Source organism: Peromyscus eremicus, chromosome 16_21 (genome assembly GCF_949786415.1).
Source record: "Peromyscus eremicus chromosome 16_21, PerEre_H2_v1, whole genome shotgun sequence".
NCBI classification, from domain to species: Eukaryota; Metazoa; Chordata; class Mammalia; order Rodentia; family Cricetidae; genus Peromyscus; species Peromyscus eremicus.
This window is the reverse complement of record NC_081432.1, coordinates 9795572-9816470: the sequence shown is the minus strand read 5'-3', so window position 1 is coordinate 9816470 and position 20899 is coordinate 9795572. Positions and strand designations below refer to the sequence as shown.

General features: G+C 53.9%; 1 pseudogene; it reads right to left on the bottom strand.

Annotated features, from left to right (window-relative positions):
- Positions 1-20283: 20283 nt before the first annotated feature.
- LOC131926094 (large ribosomal subunit protein eL37-like) lies at positions 20284-20559 on the bottom strand (annotated as a pseudogene).
- Positions 20560-20899: the final 340 nt, after the last annotated feature.

Sequence of the window (20899 nt, the reverse complement as noted above, 5' to 3'; positions counted from 1 at the left end):
CCCCAGCCTGAACACCCCACTTCCTCCCAGTGGTAGCTCGGAAACCCACCTATGGCCTGCTAAGACATAACCGGAAGCTGGTTTCCTGGCTGTTCACCAGTCACCTCGCCGGGTGGCACACGGTCAAGGAACACATTAAATTCCACCCAGAAACCATGGAATGCAATTAGAAAGGTGCAGCCAATGCCAGAGACCAAGCAACCCAGCAGGGCCGGGCCACACACCCCTATTCTCCATCTCCTGCAGCCTGGAAGGCAGGTGGGGGACACCAGGGAGTCAGGTAGCCCAGCCTTGGCACCCCAAATCTGCTTCCCACCATCTCTGGACCACTGACAACATGGGAGAAGTGGGTGGGTGGCCCAGGCCCTCACCCAAACATTTCCCAGGGGCTTTCTCCAAGTTCCACCCACACCACTGAGGGTGCTGAACCGCACGCACCATGAGTCACTCAGCAGGACCTCAGTGAGCACTGAGCTGCCTAGGTGACTATCTTCTGAGAATCCTCCAAAGTCAGGCTTTGGCATCCTCAAGTGTGACAGCCTCCACATGTCCACTGAGGCAGGGACCCCAGGAAAACACTCTGGATCTGCAATCCCCTGGACGTGTGGTCCAGCAGACAGACGCCAGCCACCAGAGGGAGCCGCAGATCTAGCATTTCTTAGCCACTTGCAAGCTTTTCAAAACACTAAGGAGTTGGCTCCGCTCTTCGTGGGATACTGTATCAGGAAAGAAATTCACATACAGTAATGCAGAAAGTGAGAGAATAACTTCTCAGCCCACAACACACACAGCGCCTCTGTCCACACCTCCTCTGCTCTTACACACACACACACACACACACACACACACACACACACACACACACTATGTGTCAGAGAGAGCAACACATGCTCACACAGACAACAGATACACTCACAGACCACAGTGATACATCCCACAAAACTACACACAGACACACACACAGGCACATCCATATGTGCCAGAAACACACCTGAACACCTACACAGTAGACACAGGCACACTGCACAAACACACACACAGGAGGAGCCCATAGACATAGATGGAGCCTGTCCCCTACGACTGTGCCCTGCCTTTATGGAGGACACGTCAGGCCACCCTCAGGTGAAGGCATGTGGGCAGCTCCAGTCCTGACAGAAGTCTCTGAGCCTCCACCCCACCTGCATCACCAGGTACCCGCCTGGTCCAGCACCACACAGCTACAAGCATAATGTTGTGCTGTCTCCTGGTGGATGGCATCTCCTTTCGTGTGTAGGGCAAACTCCAAGAGTGGGACCCTGGGGATGAAGGGACGGAGACCCTAGAATCTGGACGGCAAAGCACAGAGCAGCTCCTTTGCCCTACAGTCCACACTGGGAGTGGATTTGCCCCCTCCACCAGTGCTGGGGAGGAAGCCAGGCCTCCCGCCCACCTAACCAGGGAAGCGCTCTCTGACTGAGCCACAGCTCAGCCCAGCCTTATGGGCTGGAAATGACCCATTTTTGTCTTTTCCTCTGTGAGCTCAGCAGAACCATGGCCAAGGTGCCCGTCCCAATCCTTGGAAGCTGTGACTGCTGAGCGATTCATCTGCAAGGACCTTGCCAGCGACTTCACTGTGGAAGCCAGGAAGATGAGGTAGCCTGACCCACGGGGTTCTGTCAGGGGGAAGAGGGAAGAGAATCAGCCAGAGGGACTCCCCACCAAGGCCATGCTAGCTAGCCCTGCGGCAGAAGAATCACAGGGGGTGAGTGGCTTCTAAAAGATAGAAAAGGCAGAATGGCTTCCCAGCAGGAACCTGCCTGTCACACTTCCTGACTGTAGCCAGTCAGACACATTTCCTGCTTCCAGCTGGGTACTGATAAACACTTCAGCCAAGGACTCCTGGTCACTCATTAGAGCAGCCTCAGGAGGGCCCAGTCTTACCTGTGGCTGTGTGAGCCTTCTCTGCAGCCTTGACCTATCTCTGGGATCCAGAGTTTCTGTGCACGCCCCACCCTGCACCACTCCCTCTGTCCCCCTGTCCCCAGGCCTCCCCCTTTGTCTTCTGAGGCCTCGTTTGCAAGGACTTCTCTGTGTGAGGCCCTGGGATCTCTTAAATGAGATCTGAGTGTTTCTCGGACTTCCTGTTCATATCAGGATTCTAGGCCCCAGCTTCTCTGATCATGGGAAGGGCTGGTCCTGCCCCTCATCTGTTATTGACAAATAATCCTGTAAAATACAATAAAACTGTCTCGGCCATGCCAAGAAGCCATAAAGGTTTCAAGCACGTCACTTTTTATACCACTCTCTGAACAAGAGCTTTGTAAACTGCCCTAGCCTCAGACCTCACCCCAAGGGGCCTTAGGGTTCCATCTGGAAATCATCTTTACAGGTCAGCATGGAGCATCTTCCAGCTGCAGACAGATCTGCTAAGGCCATTCGGCAAACAAGCTGTTCTCTGAAAGAACTGAACGGGGGAGGCTTCATCCCACGTGAGGCACAGGAATTGTGGGCTTGCCCCACACAGAGCCCTCCAGAAGCACACAGAGATCGGCACCCATCAAAGGGCCCAGGAGCCCAGGAGCCCACCTTCCCTTTGCTGAGGAGAAGCTGCCCACACACAAGACCAAAGCCCAAAGAGCGTATTTTTGAGTGTGTGTATATGTGAGCGTGTAAGATGCAGAACACACCCCCACACACACACCTCTAGAACGCTGGTGCCTTGACCCATCATGCTTCAGGCAGACAGGACTAAGAAACAGAGGCTGTGGGCAGATGTTTCCCTCTGCCTGCCTGGCTGCTGGCCACGAGTCCACTGGACTCCACTACCTTCCCAGTCTGCAGCCCCCACAGTGAGACAGGGAGCTGCCCATGCCTTGCTAGCCCCAGCCTGCAGGCCCCAACAAAGCCCATTTTGCCCAATTAAAAAGTTGTTTCACTCTATATGGGAGCGGGGAATGGGTTCCACACTGAGCTTCAAAATCACAAGGAATGTGGTCTCGGGGAGTCACAGAAGATGCACAAGACGGGCATGTTTCATAAGAGGTGTTACACACAGCTCTTCATCACGTGTACCCTGCAATGGAGGCATGCCCAAGACAGAGATGGGGCATGCTCACTGAAAAGGTTAAAGGTGAGACAGTGGGCTACTCTCCATCTATTCCTAAGGCCTTCCTGACCCCCACTTCGCAAAGAGGTCCCCTGTATAGCTTGAAGAAATCAACTGCTAGGACCACCATCACTCACTCATATGGATGGCAGGAGAAATGTGAGAACTTTGTAGGTGGGATTTTGAAACATCTTTAAAAACCTTTCTTGGCATTGTCTTCAAGGACCCCAAATCATTTGGCCTTAGGGATGACCCCCAAGAAGACCCAAAGGCCCCAGTGCACAGACCCTTCCCCTCCAACGAGACCCAGATGAGCAGAACTCAGCACTGCTCTGTCTAGCACTTCCTACTCTGGTGTGAAGGACAAACAGACAAGGCCTGGGCACCCACATACTGCTCAGAGGGGCTCAGGGGAGGAGCAGAGGGACCTGGGAAGCAGCATGTTCAGGGCTGCTCTGGGCAGCACACAAACTACTCCATAGTAACAGAGGACCGCCTTCCCTGCATACGGCACTCACCAAGCCTCTCCACCTCCTGCACCTCACCCGACAAGTGTGAGCTGAGTTGGGTCTACCCCAGGCTCACCCAGGACTCTGACGCAGCTGGACGTTAGGGGAGGGGTGTCCAATGGCTGCTCCTCCAAACCCACGCCCAATCACATCACCCATAGAAGAGTGCAAGAGAGGTTTCCAGAACCCCTGTCCACAAGGGGCATCTACCTCTCCAGGGGTGCTGTGCCTATGGCCTATCTCTGCCTCTGCACATCTGCAGGAGAGGAACACTGGGGCTTAGAGAAGCCATGTGACCCAGTGGGGCCTCCGACGGAAGAAGTGGGCGTTAGTGGTCAGTGTAAGGAGAACGGGACAGAGCTCACATGGGGTTGAGGACTGGAGTGTACACTGCTGCACCCACTGCCCCTCTCTCTCTGAGGACTCCCCGCCCCAGGGTCGCTCTCAGGAGGGCAAACCCAGGTCCTAAGCCTCCTCACAGGCCCTGGGATGAGGTCTGTGGACTTGGTATTTTAAAATCTTCTAAGAATGGTTAACTCTACAAGTAAAGAGGTTTTTTGGTTTTGTTTTAAACCATTTCTTATTTTAAGAATTGAATAAAATGTCCCTTTCCCCTCCAAGCGTCTATCGCCATCTGAACAAACAGCGGGGGCCCCTCCTTGTCCTTCTTGAAACTGACAAGGTCAAACGAAGTTAAACATTAAAGGATCCTGGACCCTTTCAGAAGGCAAGGGTTGTTGTTATTTTCTTTGGCTGAGCGTTTCGGAGTTTCAAAGACGGCAATCATCTGTGGGAACGGCTGCCTTTCAGACCCTATCAGGGGTTGTCACCGTCAGTACGGGGAAGGGCACAGGGGCCTCTGCCTGCAGGAGACATTTCCAGATAGACTTTTAGGGCATATTCAGAGTCACTCTGGAAGTCCAGAGGGTGGCGAGAGGACTAGACAGGGTGGTGGGAACTCCAGTGCTCTCTCAGACTTTGGTTCCTGTCGTGGGAATCAGGACGGGTCTCAGGCAGAAGCTTTCCTCTTCACAGGCGCCTTGAGGTCCTCACAGCTTGGTATATAGGACTGTAAAAAAGGAGTTCGTCCTTCTCAGCCCGCACATATCCTGTACTGCCTACTTAAAAGATGAGCTTCCGGCCCAAGGAGGGCTCAAGGAAGCGTCCACATGCACAGTGATAGAATGGAAGGCCGTTCTGCCACCAGACCAAACAGAAATGGGCTGCTTTCCTGCTGGTCCTGACTGCTCCCCAGGCTGTACGGCCCAGACAGTCCTCCTAGAGCCCAAGAAGAGGCAAACTTGAGGACCCCACACATTTGGAACACAAGGGTTCCTCACATAAAAATGCATGTAAATGAGAGTGACCATGTGGCTCTCTCCAAAGCCTGTGTGGCCAAGGCAGCAGCAGCAGAACAGGAGTCAGGGTGGGAAATGTCCCTCCCGCAGATGACTCATCACCCCAGACTATGGACCACTTACCCCATTTGTATTTATTCAGTTTAAACCTGACAGCAACGTACTTGGACCAAGCGGCCTTAAGACATGGAGGCTGGGGTCAACATCTGAGGTATTACCTTCTCCTGGAGTCCCACCACTGCCAGCCTGCCGTCGGCAAGACCCTGTGGGAGTACCAGTTGCTTAGCTATGGCAGGATCCTGCTGGGATTCCCCCCAAAAAAAAACCCAGCCAAGCCATCCTACTGGTGGTGGCAGGAAGAAACCTAGAGCTTTTTGTCCATGGGCTCTATAACTGTCTTTCCTTGCTCTCAACCTGGGTCTGCTCTGAAGTGCTGGGAGGGAAGCCAGTGGGCGTGGCGGGGGGCACCTGTGGGGGCAGACGCCCACAGAGGGTGTCCACGGGTAAGGGAAGAGTAAAGATAGCTGACACCCTGGGCTAGAAAGCATCTGCTGGACAGAAGCATGTTGGCCACACCAGCCCCTCTCCATTCTGAAGCAAACTCAAGGATACCCAAAGTAGGACCAGCTGGTGTCTCTGCTGTGGCCCCAGAGACCGAAGGCACTGGCTCTATTCTCCCTACGGACGGACGCTCATGGCTCAGGCCATCCAGAGCAGCATGCCTAAACCACATCAAAGGCAGACACTGAGAGCACATGATTCTCTCCAAGTCCAAGGCCTTGAGGAGAATCAAAACAGGGTTTGAGGGGCCTTGGGAAAGTCACCATCTTTCAGAGGTATTAGAATGATGTCCCTGAGCCACAGCGGTTCGGCTTCTCCCTGGCTCTCACAGCTACCACATGGGGCAGCTGGTACCTGCCCCCTCCTTAGTCCCTGTACCAACAGGTTCTCAGTGGGAGTCACTGCTGCTCTCAGACCTCAGTGAAGGCATCCCTCAGTCCACAGTGGAGGGGACAAGGAGCCTACCCTTTTCTGTGTCACACCCCTCCTAGGGCAACCTACAGACCAGACAAGCCACTGTAAACAGAATGTGACCCTCCCCTGCCAGCCATCCTCCAGAGAGAGACACACCTGGAAGAGGAATGACCCACCCTGTAGACAAGTAGTTAGGTCTGGTCATGGACTAGATATGGAAGGGTCCCTGGGGTTTTGTTCTCCACAGGGGGCTGTTCCTGTCCTTTTAGATTCTGCTGTGCTTGACAATGGATCTGCCTTTCTGGACATGTGCTCAGTCAATGGAGACCTGGGCCGGCCCTCAAAGCTCTCACTCTGCGCTCTTTGCTAAGAATAAAAGTAAATACACGCTACCCACCCTAGGACCCCAGGCTGAGAGGAGTCTGCTCCACATTCCTGGGCTTCCAGGGTCTTAGCCAGCCACCCACGCTCTCCATCTGCCTTTGTAACCAGATCCAGGGTCACAAAGAATGACCCTGAGCGTGCCCTGGGTGGGCCTAAGCCCATCTCCCTCCTTGACAGCTTGTCCAGGCTCAAGCAGAGGAGCCCAGAACATTCATTGTGAATGAAACACTCAAACATACAGGTGGCTGAGGTCCACCTCTTCCTGCCTGTGACTCTCCACAAAGGGGCCATCGACTACCAGAGCACTACAAGTCGTGGGCTAGGGACCTCGGCTATAGCTCTGACCCACAGGAGAGTCCAGCACCCAAAGGGAAGGTAGGAGACTAGTGAGGAGGATACCCCCAGCCATAAGCCATGGGCCCACAATATTTGGGCATGGACATAACTCTCATCCCCACACAAGTACCCAGCAAGGCAGTAGAGTGTACTGAGAAACCAAGGAAGGAAGTGTCGGGTAGCCCAAGCGCTGAGGCAGAAGCCCCAGAAACGCAGAAGAGCCTAGTGTCAAAGCTGTCATTTGTCAAGGCAGCCATCCTACACCTTAGGAAGACGCTAAAACCACGGTCCAAGGGACATTAACGGTGGGAACAACGACCTGAAAAGAAAGCAACATCCTGACCATGGAAGAAAGAAAACACCTAGGACTGTCCATCCCCACAGGGCAGCTGGCAGCCTGAGGGAGTCACATGACCTGTTAGGTGTGGGATGTATGAGCTTGGAACTAGAGAAGGATCCTCCACCCACTTAGTGAACCTTGGGGATGGGTAGGAAGAGTTGGATTCAGAGCAGGCACATGGAGAATTTTCTAACCAAGTATGAGGACGGACGGACGGACGGACGGACGGACGGATGGATGGATGGGCAAACACGCCAGTGAATGAATGAATACCCCCTAAGAACTGGCTGTGGTGTGACAGCCTTCCCTATTTCTCCTGTCTCTTCCACTGGGAATGATCCCTCTCTCACAGGGGCACAGCAGGAAGCATGGATTCCCACGGTATGGATGAGCTCCAACCCAGGGAACAGAGACCTGCCCTCCATTCCTCCTAGGCACCTTTGTGCCTTGAGACCTTCACTGTGATCCCCAAAGGCTGCAGCTTGGGAGCCATGTAGAGAAGGAAGCGAAGAGAGACCAGGGCTGTAGAGAGGCCACAGTCTCTAGTTAGATATATGGAGTTCAGAAAACACATTTTCAGAGAGAGAGAGAGAGCAGTCCAACAGATGACCAGCCAGCCAGCATAGCACTGCCTGATGCTCACTATACAGGCAGACCTAGAAACACTGAGGTCACGGAGAAGCCAGGAGCTCATGCAAGTCCCACACATACAAGAGTCCAGGACACACCTGGAATATTCTACCCAAGCAGGAGGCAACAACAGACAGATTCAGGGGTGGCATAGATTTGTGGCTTCCTGGGACCATCTATGATACAGGGGTTCCTTTTGGGACAATGAGAATGTTCTAGAACTAGACCACAGTGATTATTGGACAACATCAAATATCCCTGAATCATTCACTGTGAGATGCTCAGTCCTATGCTATGAGAACTCGGCCTCAATGAAAAAGTAGAAGGATCCCTCTGTTCCCGTGCAGAGAAGACCAAGGACGGGACACCAGGGGAACCTGCCACCATGTATCACGGTTTCTTTCTCGAAGTCTCCTAGCCTGCAGACCCTTTCTGTACACACCCTGCATTCCAGTCAGCCGGGGTGGCCCCTCCCAACCTACCTTCCCCTGGAGGCTGCTCAGTCAAGTCTCCCAGCAAGCACAGCAACTACCTGAAGCCACAGATACCTTAACCTCATCTACTTCGGCCCGCCCATCTACGTTCGTGACTTTTGCCTCACTGTGACAGAAACAAAGGGGAAAGGTTCATCTGGACTTGGGGTTCTGAGATGCTTACAGTCCATCATGAGGGAGAAAAGCGCAGTGGAGTTCATGGCCATGGGAGTGTGAGGCAGAGGCTTGTTCACAGGTGTGGTCAGGAAGCAGAGAAATAAGGGACAGAACCAGGGACCAAACTTTCATAGGTCCACCCCTGGAACTGAACTCCCGCCAGGCAGGCCTCGCCTCCTAAAGACTCCACAGCCTCCTACATAGCATCACAATCTAGGGACCAGTGCTCAAAACATGAGCCCATAGGAGACATTTCCATTTTAAAAACCATAAATTTCTCCTGCTGGCCCCGCAAAGGCTCTCGGCCATCTCTCGTGATGCAAAAATGTTTTAACAGCCCTAACGCTGTTCAAAAGTCCAAAGTCTCCCTTGAAGCACAAGGCCAACTCCTTAACGGTGAGTCTCTGTCAAAAACCAGAAAGAAAGTGCATAGTTACAACATACAATGCACAAAATAAACACTCCTACTCCCAGAGGGAGGAATGTGGGGGATAGAAGGGGAAGAGCTGGCCAAAGCAAGCAAACACCGAGCCCTGGAGCCTCATGGCCAGCATCCCTGACACGGTGGGATGTGAGCTTAACTGGCATAGCTCTAGCCCTGCCATTATGGTCCTGCTGCTGGCAGTACACACAGCCTCCCTCTGGGACTAGGCAGCTACAGCTTTCCTTGGCAGATATTCCACGGTCTTGACATTGTCAGTGTCTCGGGGTCCCTACTGACCTTGGGCTTCACCCTCAAAGCTTCCTGCATTGTCTTGCTTGGGGACCTCCACAGGCACTCTGACCCTGCCACACACTGCCTGGCCTCACAACTGGGTTTGTTTTGTTGTTTGTTTTTAAACCTTAGCACGATCCCTCACAACTCCTTTTTTCTTGGTTTGGTTTGGTTTGGGTTTTTTTTTTAGACATTCTGAGACAGTCTCTGTGTAGCCCTGGCCGTCCTGGACCAGGCTGGCCTTACATTCAGAGATCCGCCTGCCTCTGCCTCCCGAGTGCTGGGTTTAAAGGCGTGTGCCACCACCGCTGTCCAACCCCCCCTCCTTTTTTTAACCAAACAACTTTTTTTTTAAAGATCTATATATTTTTGTATATGAGTGCTCTATTTGCACATATGTCTGTATGACAGAAGAGGGCATAAGATCCCATTATAGATGGTGATGACCATGTGGTTGCTGGGAATTGAACTCAGGACCTCTGGAAGAGCAGCCAGCGCTCTTAACCACTGAGCCACCTCTCCAGTCCCTAACCTCACAACTCTTAAATGTTCCTCATGCCTGTAAAGCCAGCACCGCACAGACAACAACCAAGTTCTGCAGCCAACTCAGGAAGTAGCCGGGCACCCCTGGACCACAGCTGCAAGGCCTCTGAGCGTCCAACTGATTAAACTTGGACAAACCTTTCCCCGGGTAGCTCCTTGCTGGGCACCCCTTTAGCTCTTGCTTTTTAAATGAAGTTCTAACACATCTGCATTTTGATACCCCAGAGTCTTCGATGGGAGGGGTCTCTGCCACATACACTAGTCCATTACTTTTTAATTCAACTTTATTCCAATTTTCAGGAGATAGGAAGAATGCCACCATGGTCTTCTCTGGAATATAACTTCATTGTCCTCTAACCCAGGTCCCAATCGAGTCCTTGTTCCCATCTGAAACTTCATAAACGCGGTGTTTACCATCCACAGCTCTATCAGTGGCTACCCACGTGACACAAGCAGACTGTAGAGATAGAGTAGAAGCAGAATCTTCAATGCTCTCCCCTCCCCTCCCCACCATGCTCTATTCCCAGCAGATTGGCCCCACCCCTTAAAGGCTCCACAGCCTTCCAAGTAGCACCAAAATCTGGGGACCTAGCATTCAAAACATGCGCCTGTTGGGGACAGCTCAAATCCAAAGCCTGACACCTTCCAACCCAAGCTGGACTCAATACAGTCCACAGGAGTTGCAGGCCACCACCCTGAACCACATAGCAAGGTGCACAGTCACACTGCCATACGGTGACCAAGGGTGGCCGTGGGGGATGAACAACATAGGAAGTGGTACTAATGGCCTTGACTCTTCACTCTGAAGAGGTCCCCGGGGGGACCCACCCAGGAGGCCTCATGTCTACCCAGCTCTTTGAGGTAAGGGACCAAACCATCAGGGAGGCTGCCTGAGGCTCTCCGGCTGCTCAGGTGAGTCACCTCATTAGTCAGACCTGAGCTCAGAGCCCAGGAGTGGCCAGGTGCCAGCACATTCCTGAGCCTCCCCCTTCACAGGCTGTCAGCCTGGAGACCCAGCACAGGCCCAGCACCTGCCCCCGGCAGACTGATGACAAGAAAATGAGAGGAAATGAGAAGGGAGCTCAGTGTGAGGACGGCCGGAGCGGGGTGCTCAGAAGCCCCCGGGAACCCTCCCCGTACGGAAGAGAGACTGAAGCAAGTAACCGCAGGTCCAGACAGCGGAAGCCGGCACGGTTGGCAATCCACAACCGAGTTCATGGTCACTGCAGCTGTGCAGAGCCCCAGGAAGCCCATCTGCCCACATCAACACAGCTGCAGAGGCTTTGAAGTCAGAGGTTAGCATGGAGCAAGAAGGGGCCCCTCTTGGGGAGAGGTATGGAAGGAGCTGGAGAATGCAGTGTTGAGGCCCTGTAGACACTGGTCACTTAGGTGAAAATGGGGGTTAGGGGTAGCGTGTGAACTATGGGTGGTCTCACTCAGCCTCTCAGGTCCATAGCAACCTTGAGTAAGAGATGAAGGAGGGGACTGGAGAGATGGCTCAGAGGTTAAGAGCATCAGCTGCTCTTCCAGAGGTCCTGCGTTCGATTCCCAGCACCCACATGGTGGCTCACAACCATCTGTAATGAGATCTGGTGCCCTCTACTGGCATGCAGGCAAACATGCAGACAGAACACTGTATACCTAATAAACAAATATTTAAAAAATAGTTTTTGAAAAAGAGAGATGAAAGAGGATAAGGGATGCAACACAAAAAAGCATAAACAGGAAGTATGGTCCTTTTGCTGGTGTGCAGCACATTCATGACCATGGACTTGGAACTAGGAACCTCATGAGCATACCTGAGAGCCTGGCTTAAGAAATGGCATATATACATGTATAGTTTAGAAAAGAGGCTAAAGGGAAAGTGAGGGGCATTGGGTGCTGTTAGGAATCCATCCTCCTGGGTGGGCCTCGGCCAATAGGGCAGGGTTTGGGAGCAGCATGCAGCCTGACCTAGTTCCTCCCATCCCCACTCAGCCCCCATTCAAGGGCATGTGTGGGAGTCTCAGTGCCACGGAACACTCTCTCTCTCTCTCTCTTTCTCTCTCTCTCTCTCTCTCTCTCTCTCTCTCTCTCACACACACACACACACACACACACACACACACACACACACACACACACACGGTTTCTCTTGGTTCCTGTAGCCCTCAAACGAACCACAGATCCCTGAGAAAGGACAGAGGCAGCATGCTGGGCGAGAGACAGGCGGCATCAATGCCAAGGAGCACAGCCATTGGGAGATGAACCCCTGGCAAAGCCTTAAGGACACCCAAGTTATCACCCAAATGACATTCTCAGCTAGCAAGCCATGTCCCATGGATAAGCGGCACCACCCTAGCGGGCCAGACGTACAGCCCACAGTCGGTACATGGCTGCTACAAGCTCAGCCCATGCCGCAGGGCGCATGTCCTAGCTCCAGCTTAGTATAGCTTCCAGGACACCCAGCCAAAAGAATCTTGCAGGGGAAGCAGAGGGTCAGGGGAGGGCATGGGGGAGGGGCAGTACTACACATGCAGACTACAGCCTCTCAGGACTTCTTGGCTGAAGTGGAGGTAAGAAAGGCAATGCTTGCCTCAGGGAAACACACAGTGCCCCAGGGGATTCTGTGTGGATCTAGCTACTGCCACAGTCTCTGGCCCCCAAGAGGTAGAGCAGGGCGTAACTCCTCAAGACAGCTGCTCACCCTCATGGCAGCCTCCTCACCACGTCCACGGAGGAAATGCGTGGGTCTCAGGAGTGGGCCCTGAACATGGTAGAAAAGGGCACAGCATGACACCAGAGCCCTCCAAACTGACTGAGCTGAGACCAGGCCAAGCTGAATCTCCTGGAGGGCTGAAGCCTGAGTTGAGACCATTGTAGCCTGAGTTGGAGCGAGCTGGGCAAGAGCCTAAAACTTGCTGTACAGAATGGCCGGCCAGCCTACCCATCCAGAGGATGACAATGGCAGCTCACTTCCCCAGCAGATGCTGCAGACCTACAGGACAGGTCTCCCCGCGGTAGCTAGCACCCCAAGGGACAGGCCATCATCTCTCAGACAGGGCAGGATCATGGCTGCAGCTCAGCAAGTGCCCAGGCCCATGCTCTCCTCTGGCTCATCATCTTCATGAAGGCAATGAGAAAAGTGCCTGGGAGAACCCCTGAAACATGGCCTCCTCTGTGGTGAGAACTCTGTCAGGACATCATGTCAGCTCCATCTCCTGATGCTGACCCCCACCATTCAGGGCCACAAAGACCAACCAAAGGAAAACGCCTCTGCCTGGGGACTCCAGCCCTAAGGCGTTCTCAGGTACCTGATGGCTAAGAGCCAAAGTGCCCACTTGCTCCCCTGCTGGCCACTTGGAGTACCAGAGGGCTGGCTATGTTGTGGAGGCAGACTCAGGGGTGTGTTCTCAAAGTTGAAAAGTCCCTGGAACTTCCTCCAGGAAGCCCCTACTGACCTATCAGGGCACGGCCACCTCTCTCAACGTTTCCAGGGTCCTTTAAGGCTCCTCGGCCACCTAGGTAGGTACACTGCCAAAGCTGCCACTGACCCCAGGCTAAGCCTTTTACACCAGGTGTGGCCCTATTAAGGGGCACTCAAAGCCACATTCTTGCTTCAGCCTGCTACCTGGGTCCTCACCCCACCATTGTTGGACCACTGGCCTTCCCTAGAACACCGGTCAGCCCAGGGCATAAAGTGAGGCTGGGGTCTAGCTCCTTCCTCCCATCCCCAGCATCCCAAAGTCAGCTCAGACTCCACCAAGTTGGCAGATGCCGTAAGCTGAACCCCTTGGCCTTGGGGCTCTGTAGGCTCACTGAGCAGTTGCTGCTGCAATCCCGCGGTGCATTAGACATTGTGTCACCAACAAAAGGAGCTGCATTAGACAATGCGTCACCTACGAAAGGAGCTGCCCAAGGAACCCGCTTCGCTGCAAAGAGACTCAAATCTTCACAGAGCACCCGTGCAAAACATGTGGCTTAAGAAACAGGCACTGGCCGGGCGGTGGTGGCGCACGCCTTTAATCCCAGCAGTTGGGAGGCAGAGGCAGGCGGATCTCTGTGAGTTCGAGGCCAGCCTGGTCTCCAAAGCGAGTTCCAGGAAAGGCGCAAAGCTACACAGAGAAACCCTGTCTCGAAAAAACCAAAAAAAAAAAAAAAAAAAAAAGAAAGAAAGAAACAGGCACTGATTTACACTCAGGCCGGGACCAGGAAGGAGGCAAGATGGCGCACACTCAACCCTTTCCTAAATTCTCCCACATTAGAGGGAACAGTGGCAATCAGCCACAGCACAGATAGTAGATCCAGGCCTGGGAAGCAGGTCCACCGTCAAGGTGGGACCTTGACCCTTCACACAAGGAACCACTCTGTGACCTCAAATGAGGACAGATGCCTGGAGGTGACCTTTAGCATCGGTCCCTCTTTCTCCGTCATCCCTCCATCTCCCTCCCTGCATCCTATGATATGAATAGGGTTTAACACTGAAAGCCAAGTTCAAATCAAGGCTCAGTCATTTGTTTCGGGGCCCTGAGAAGAACCCTCAGCTCTGGGTCTGTCTGGTCACCCTGGGGTATAAGGAGGTGGGGGCATGGGCCCCAGGCACTCCATAAGCAGTTCCAGGCACTTCCTTCCTGCCATCTTAAGCCCAGAGCCTTGAGTCCTCACTCCTCCGTCACCAGGAGCCAGACCTACAAAGGCAAGGTCTAGACAGGTGGAGAAGCTGGGGATGTCAGACAAGACTTCCCCACTCTGGTTGGGATCCCTCCCTTGCAGGGCACTTTGGGTTGCTGCACAGTAGATACACTGGACAGTGGTGGGAAGGTCCAGGGTCCACACGGGGAACAGAGAGGTTTATGGGATAAGAAGTCACAGAAAAGGCCACAGACACCTAAGCTGCTTCTTCACCAGAGACAAGAGCAAGCTGGCACTGTGCAGCCCTGCCAGCCACACCAGGCCCCACGAGGAAGTGTGAGTCTGTTCAGCGGCCTGGGTGAACTACAAAGGGCGGGTCAGATGCTACTGGAGACTCTCCACAGCCCACAGGTTGTTGCCTAGCCCTACAGGACTCTTCCACCAGCCCCAGCTGCCAGCTTCCCAGGTTTGACTGTCTGCTGGACAGCTGCGGATAACCCAACACAATGGCTCTCTGCCCTGTGCATCTGAGCCAACAGGGAGCATCTGAACCAATGGGGAGCATCTGAGCCAACGGGGACCAACTGCTCCCACCGCCTACGTCTCAGATTCCTCATCAAAACACCAAACAGAAGTGTTCTGACCAGGGGAGCTGGGTGTGCCCGGCCACTGCCTGTAAGGACCATGCACACTATTGATCAGAGTGGACCCCAAACTGGCCAACTGGAGGGCACCGTCAGTCGTGCCTTTTGGGACATCATAGCCTGGAGGGTAAGCGGGTTATTCTTCAACAGGGTCCAGCTTCACCTGTTAATGTTTGACAGGAACTCAACACTAATGGTGACTCAGTGGCCTAGAGCCCACAGCGCTGGGCCACAGCTAGTGAGAGGAGGGGGAGGAGCCGCCAGGTAGACGTAGTCTCAAGGGAATGAGGCCACATTCCACAGAAGTCAAAGGCTCAGCTTAAGTGTGACTCACACAGTCTCTCACACCTTTCTCTCCGCCAAGCATTGGCAGCTCCCGAAGGCACCCATTTCAGCAGAAGATGGCGGCCTAGCTCAAGGAACTCATGAAATCAGACATGCACATGGTCCTCCTCGACTCCCCTAAGCTCAGAGGCCATTTACAAATTCAGTTTGCCTGTAGTTAAGGAAAAGGAAGCCGCTGCACCCATGTGATTAAGCACCAGTCAGAGTACATGCAGGTAGACTCCCTTCTCCCCACAGGGTCCTACACAACAGTCCCCCACCAAGTGGCCACGTTTGCCTTGTGTGCTAAGCCAGAGTCCCTGAACTGCTGCCCTACCATGAACAGAGTCCAGCCCTTGCATCCTCCCCACCCTCCGCCTTCACCCCTACCCTGGATCCAGTGATAGCCAGGGAGGGAGCCAGTGCATGTCCATCCTGGGCTAAGACGGCAACCTTCTCTGCTCCTGCCGCTCTGCTCCTGTCTGCTCTGTGTTGGCCATAACGGCACTGTCATGGCAGCTGGGGCTCTGCAGAGAGTAGGGAAGACAGAAGGTGGTCTCTGGACAATTCCAGGCATTCAGGGTTTGCCGACGTTAAGCCTTAGCTTGACTGTGTATGCGTATGCAGGCATGTGCCAGTGTGGGATGAGAGGAGGCCCACCATGCCATGGGCAGCATGGAGCATGGATGAAAGCCTGCAGGTTTTACATACATGACACACAGTGCTTAGAGACCCCAAAGGTGGGAGACTGAGGAGGGAATGCAGTTGGTAAAGTGCTTGCCATGCATACATGAGGAACTGAGTTTGGTCCCCAAAACCCCACTAAAAATTTGGGTATGGTGGTATACACTTGTAATCCCAGTACTGGGGAGGCAGGGACAGGATGCCTGGGGGTCACCAGCCAGCCAGTCTAGCCAAGTCTCTGAGCTCCAAGCCAATGAGAAACCCATATCAGAAGAAACAGAAACAAAGGGCTGGAGAGATGGCTCAGAGGTTAAGAACACTGCCTGCTCTTCCAGAGGACCTGGGGACAATTCCTAGCAACCACATGGTGGCTCACATCCATCTATAACAAGATCTGGTGTCTTGTTCTGGCCTGCAGGCATACATGCAGGTGGAACACTGTATACATAATAAATAAAAAAAAATCTTTAAAAAAGAAAGAGACAAACAAAAAAGAAAGTGGAAGTGAAGACTGACACCTGAGCTCTGTCTTGGTTTAGTTCTTATTTTTTTTTTGTTGTTTTTGTTTGTTTGTTTGTTTGAGACACATGCTCACTATGTAGCCTAGCCTGGCTTCTTCAGATTCAAGGCAATCCTCCTGCCTCAGCCTCCCAAGCGCAGGGATGATAAGTGAGCACCTTCACACATGGCAGGGCCTTGGAGTTTTAAAGCTGTCCTCACTTCACTCACCCATCTGGCTGCTCGATTCTTGGGAGGTGAAAAGCATCAGGGTCTCCATAAAAGTCAGAGAATGTGCACAGCTGGCTGGCCCCAAACAGCTGGCTGGCCCCAAAGAGCCTGAGCTTCCTTCCAGCCCACAGCAGACCACCACCTCTGCTGCTCCACATGTGAAGCATGGGGTCTAACTGTTACTGCAGCTGCATCTACGCATACCCAGGTCGGAGTGTCCATCTACAAAGCTGCCTCCTCCCTGCCTTCCCAGGGGCACTCATCCACACGATGATGTGAGCCCCACGGCTTGGTCTGTGCGCCTCTGTGGCTCTGCCTCGTCTAACCAGCGGATGTTGACTCTCACCCAGGACATCCATTAAGCTCTTGGGCTGTGAACAAAGCAGTAAGTCCCTATGTCAGGGGCACAGACGCCTGGCACCTGATTTGAACTGTCGCCCTGATGTAGCAAAGGCAAAACAAACCCCCGTGGGGGCCACACTGCCTGAGAAGGAGTCCTGCCTTGAGGTAAGATCCAGTCCCACGTAAAGCCAGCCATCTGCCTATCCGCCTCCTTCAAGGAGCCTGCAAAGCGTGGAGCAGACAGGCGGCACAAATCTCCTCGCCCTGCGCGCTACCGCAGTCACCGTGGACACCAATCAGAAGGGGCAGAGTCGGGTGAGGGATGCGTGGCTGGAGCCTCTGAGCAGAAGCAAAGGCTGCCCTCTGGCCCCTGAAAAGACAGCAATCTGCAGTCCCGACACATGAGCAGCCTGCGACAGAGCAGAGCAGGTGCCTGCCCTTGACCACAGGTGGGACCCCACCAAGGTCTCTGCTGCCTACGGCTCCTCGGATTACTGCTCAGCCTCCCCCACTTTACTGAAGACCTTGGGGAACAGGCAGCGCCTTCGCTTTACACCTGGTGGAGTCCTGCAACCTCTTCTCCACAGGGGTTTCCCTTACTGCCCCTGCCCTACTTCCCACACCAGAAAGTCGGTATGGAACAGAGAAGGAGCTGGGGTCCCCTGGCCCAGCCCCAGAGAATTCACCCCCACCTCCCACCAATTGTAATCCTGTTGCTGGGATACAGCGCAGAAGAAACTCGATCTCAGGATTAGTGTCTAGACAGCACAACCTTTCCCCTGGTTCTCCACCTATAATTGGGACCCAAATCGGCAGGCACCGCGAGCTGATAGCACGAATAAAGGAGGAAGTTGTTTTTGGAGCCTCGTGGGGACATTCCTCAGCCAGGGCCATGCGCTACCTGCTCTGGGGCTGCTGCGGCACAGGCGACCTAGGGCTGTGAGCCCAGCTGCCTGCCGGCTCCACACAAAGAGGCTTTCATCCTCAGGAATGTCACGTCTTCAATTAGCACAGAAAGAACTGGAGAAGAAAGAACTGGAGATCGCGGCCTCCCAGTGGCCTCCCAGCACTGGGCTCGCCTGCAGGGAGCCCCCTCCGTTAACTCTCTGCTACCCACAGTCCTGCCAGCCAATGGGCACAAGGAGCTAATGACCGGATATTTCACCCCACACTGCAAACATGTCCAACAGGTGCTCAGGGCCAGTCAGGCAGGGATCCTCTCGCGACCAGCCTACGACAGCATCACCTCAGCTGGCAACTGTCAGGAGGGCTACGGAGCCAAGGCTGGAAGAGAGAGAACCCTTGCCCTTCCACAGCTGCTCAAGCACGTGAGAATTCATCGCCAACACACGGTCGAGGTGGGGGGGACACCTGTGCCTGTGTTCTTGGCCCTCCAGAGGTTGATTCTTGATTCTGTGTGCCCATACATGGATCTAAACAGCTCGTCTGAGTCAGACCCACCTGGGACCAGCGGCCAGGCCCATAACAAGAATGTGGCTACGGATGTGATTAAACAGTCTGCATCTGGAAATGGGAGCTCAGCCAGGCATGGCAGTGCGTGAGGACGCAGGCAGAGCTAGGAAGAGGGTGAGTTCAAGGCCACGTTAAGTTACACTGTCTCAATAAATAAACGAAAGAAGCAGCAGGGCATGGCAGCGCACACACAGGGCCCTCAGCGGCTGAGACAGGAGGATCAAGTCTTTGAGGCCAGGATGCGGTCTGGTGACAGTTCCTCCTTCAAGCACATGCTCACTGAGGCTCTGAGGAGGGTCCATCACGGTTTTCCTCTATCAGCCGGTGTTGCTGGCCTTCATTTGAAATGCCCAGTAAACCTGCTAAAAACCATGTGTGCCTGGTGGAAAATAACAAGTCCAACTTAGATCCCAGCTTCCACTATATGGCAAGAACAGGGAGGGTGGACTCAGCGGAGCACCCCGTGGCCCCAGGGAGAGTGCTCACATGAACTCCCAGCCAATCAGTCATCTGCCCCAAGAACAGAACAGGCCACCCAGAGGACCTGAGGCTCAGCAGGACAGAGAACAGGCTCCTGAGCATTCTGTATACCTTTCACAGACCCAGAAGCTGTCTGACCTATCCCTGAGAACACAGGAAAGAGAGTGCCTAGGCAACGGAGCTTCCCACCCACCCATCTCTTAAGACAAAATGAAGCCAGTTTACTTCCACCACTGTCTTTCAGCCTTGGCTACTCTGTGGAGAGCATTACTTCTCCATCCCCTGGTTCTGTGAGCAGTCCAGAGGGCCTTAGGTGGGTCTGTGCAACATAAGCCCCTCTATAGGAATCCGTATAGGTGGAGCCTCTCATGCCAGAGGTGCAGGCCATAAAGGAGGGGCCACACAGAGGATACACAGGGGAGGGGCCACACAGAGGATGCACAGGGGAGGGGCCACACAGAGGATACACAGGGGAGGGGCCACACAGAGGATGCACAGGGGAGGGGCCACACAGAGGATGCACAGGGGAGGGGCCACACCTAGAATGCACAGGGGAGGGGCCACACCTAGAATGCACAGGGGAGGGGCCACACAGAGGATGCACAGGGGAGGGGCCACACCTAGAATGCACAGGGGAGGGGCCACACAGAGGATGCACAGGGGAGGGGCCACACCTAGAATGCACAGGGGAGGGGCCACACAGAGGATGCACAGGGGAGGGGCCACACAGAGAGGATGAACAGGGGAGGGGCCACACAGAGGATGCACAGGGGAGGGGCCACACAGAGGATGCACAGGGGAGGGGCCACACAGAGGATGCACAGGGGAGGGGCCACACAGAGGATGGGGGGGCACAAAGGGAGGATGAACAGGGGAAGGGCCACACAGGTAGTATGCACCAGGAGGGACTACGCAGATCCTCCCCACTCCACTCCCCCCCCATGTCCCCCACGCCCGCACAGAAGAGGGGCTGCATGAGGAGCCATGCAGGGGGATTGCAGAAGGTAGCCAGTGTTAATAGGGAGCCAGTCTTAGAGATACACTGGTTCCCCGGGGAGGTGATGTGGCCCTGCAGAGCCAAGAGCCAAGGAAAACAGAGTCACGGATGGAAGGAGACAGAGGAGGGCAGGCATGGGATGTGAGAGAGGAATGAGTAAGATTAACAGGTGAGAAATCCCCTCAGCAGGAGGTGCCTCTGTGTTTACCAGTGTCAGGAGAAAATGACCAGGAAGATGCTGGTCCAGGGCCCACTGGGAACTTCCGGTGCAAACGTGCCTTCCGCAGCTGGGCTCCTTGGCAAAGCTGGCGGCTCTGCAGGTCGGCTGGACAGCAGCATAGCCACTTAAAGCCACTCTGTCGTAGAGTTTATCACGGTTAGATGGGAAATTCTAAGTATTTAGCTCAAAACTACATCCTTTTTTTTGGTAAGTTTTTGAAACCAGAACATTTATGTAATGACTGATTGAAATCCTCAGGATGAACCGGATGCTGCCACAGCTGCCCTCTGGGGTTTAGGTGTTATCCCTTCACGGAATCCATGCCTGAATCTTCGATAGACAATTTTTAGGTGCCCCATCCACCCGGTACCGTTTCATCTCCAGTTACACTTGATCTTGTGCTTGGCAGTGTGGCCACGTTTGCCACAGGTGGACTTCCGAAGGGGGCAGGCCTTCGAGCCACCGCGGCGGCACAACGTGTGCGTCTTATTGCGACGCTTTCCAAAGGATGACGTTTGTCCTTTCGTCATCTTGCTTCTACCACAGAGGCCAAAGAGAAGGGAAGGGGCTCAAAAACACATCTTTTAAGACATTAACTATTCAATATCAGCTGTGCCTGTGAATGCCTCAGGCACTCAGTTCTCGAACCTGGGACTCTAGGTACCACATGGAGGACCCACACCCCTGGGGGGCCATGTTAAGAACTTAAGGATCGGGGCTGGAGAGATGGCTCAGAGGTTAAGAGCACTGACTGCTCTTCCAGAGGTCTTGAGTTCAATTCCCAGCAACCACATGGTGGCTCACAACCATCTGTAATGAGATCTGGTGCCCTCTTCTGGCCTGCAGTCATATATGCTGTATACATAATAA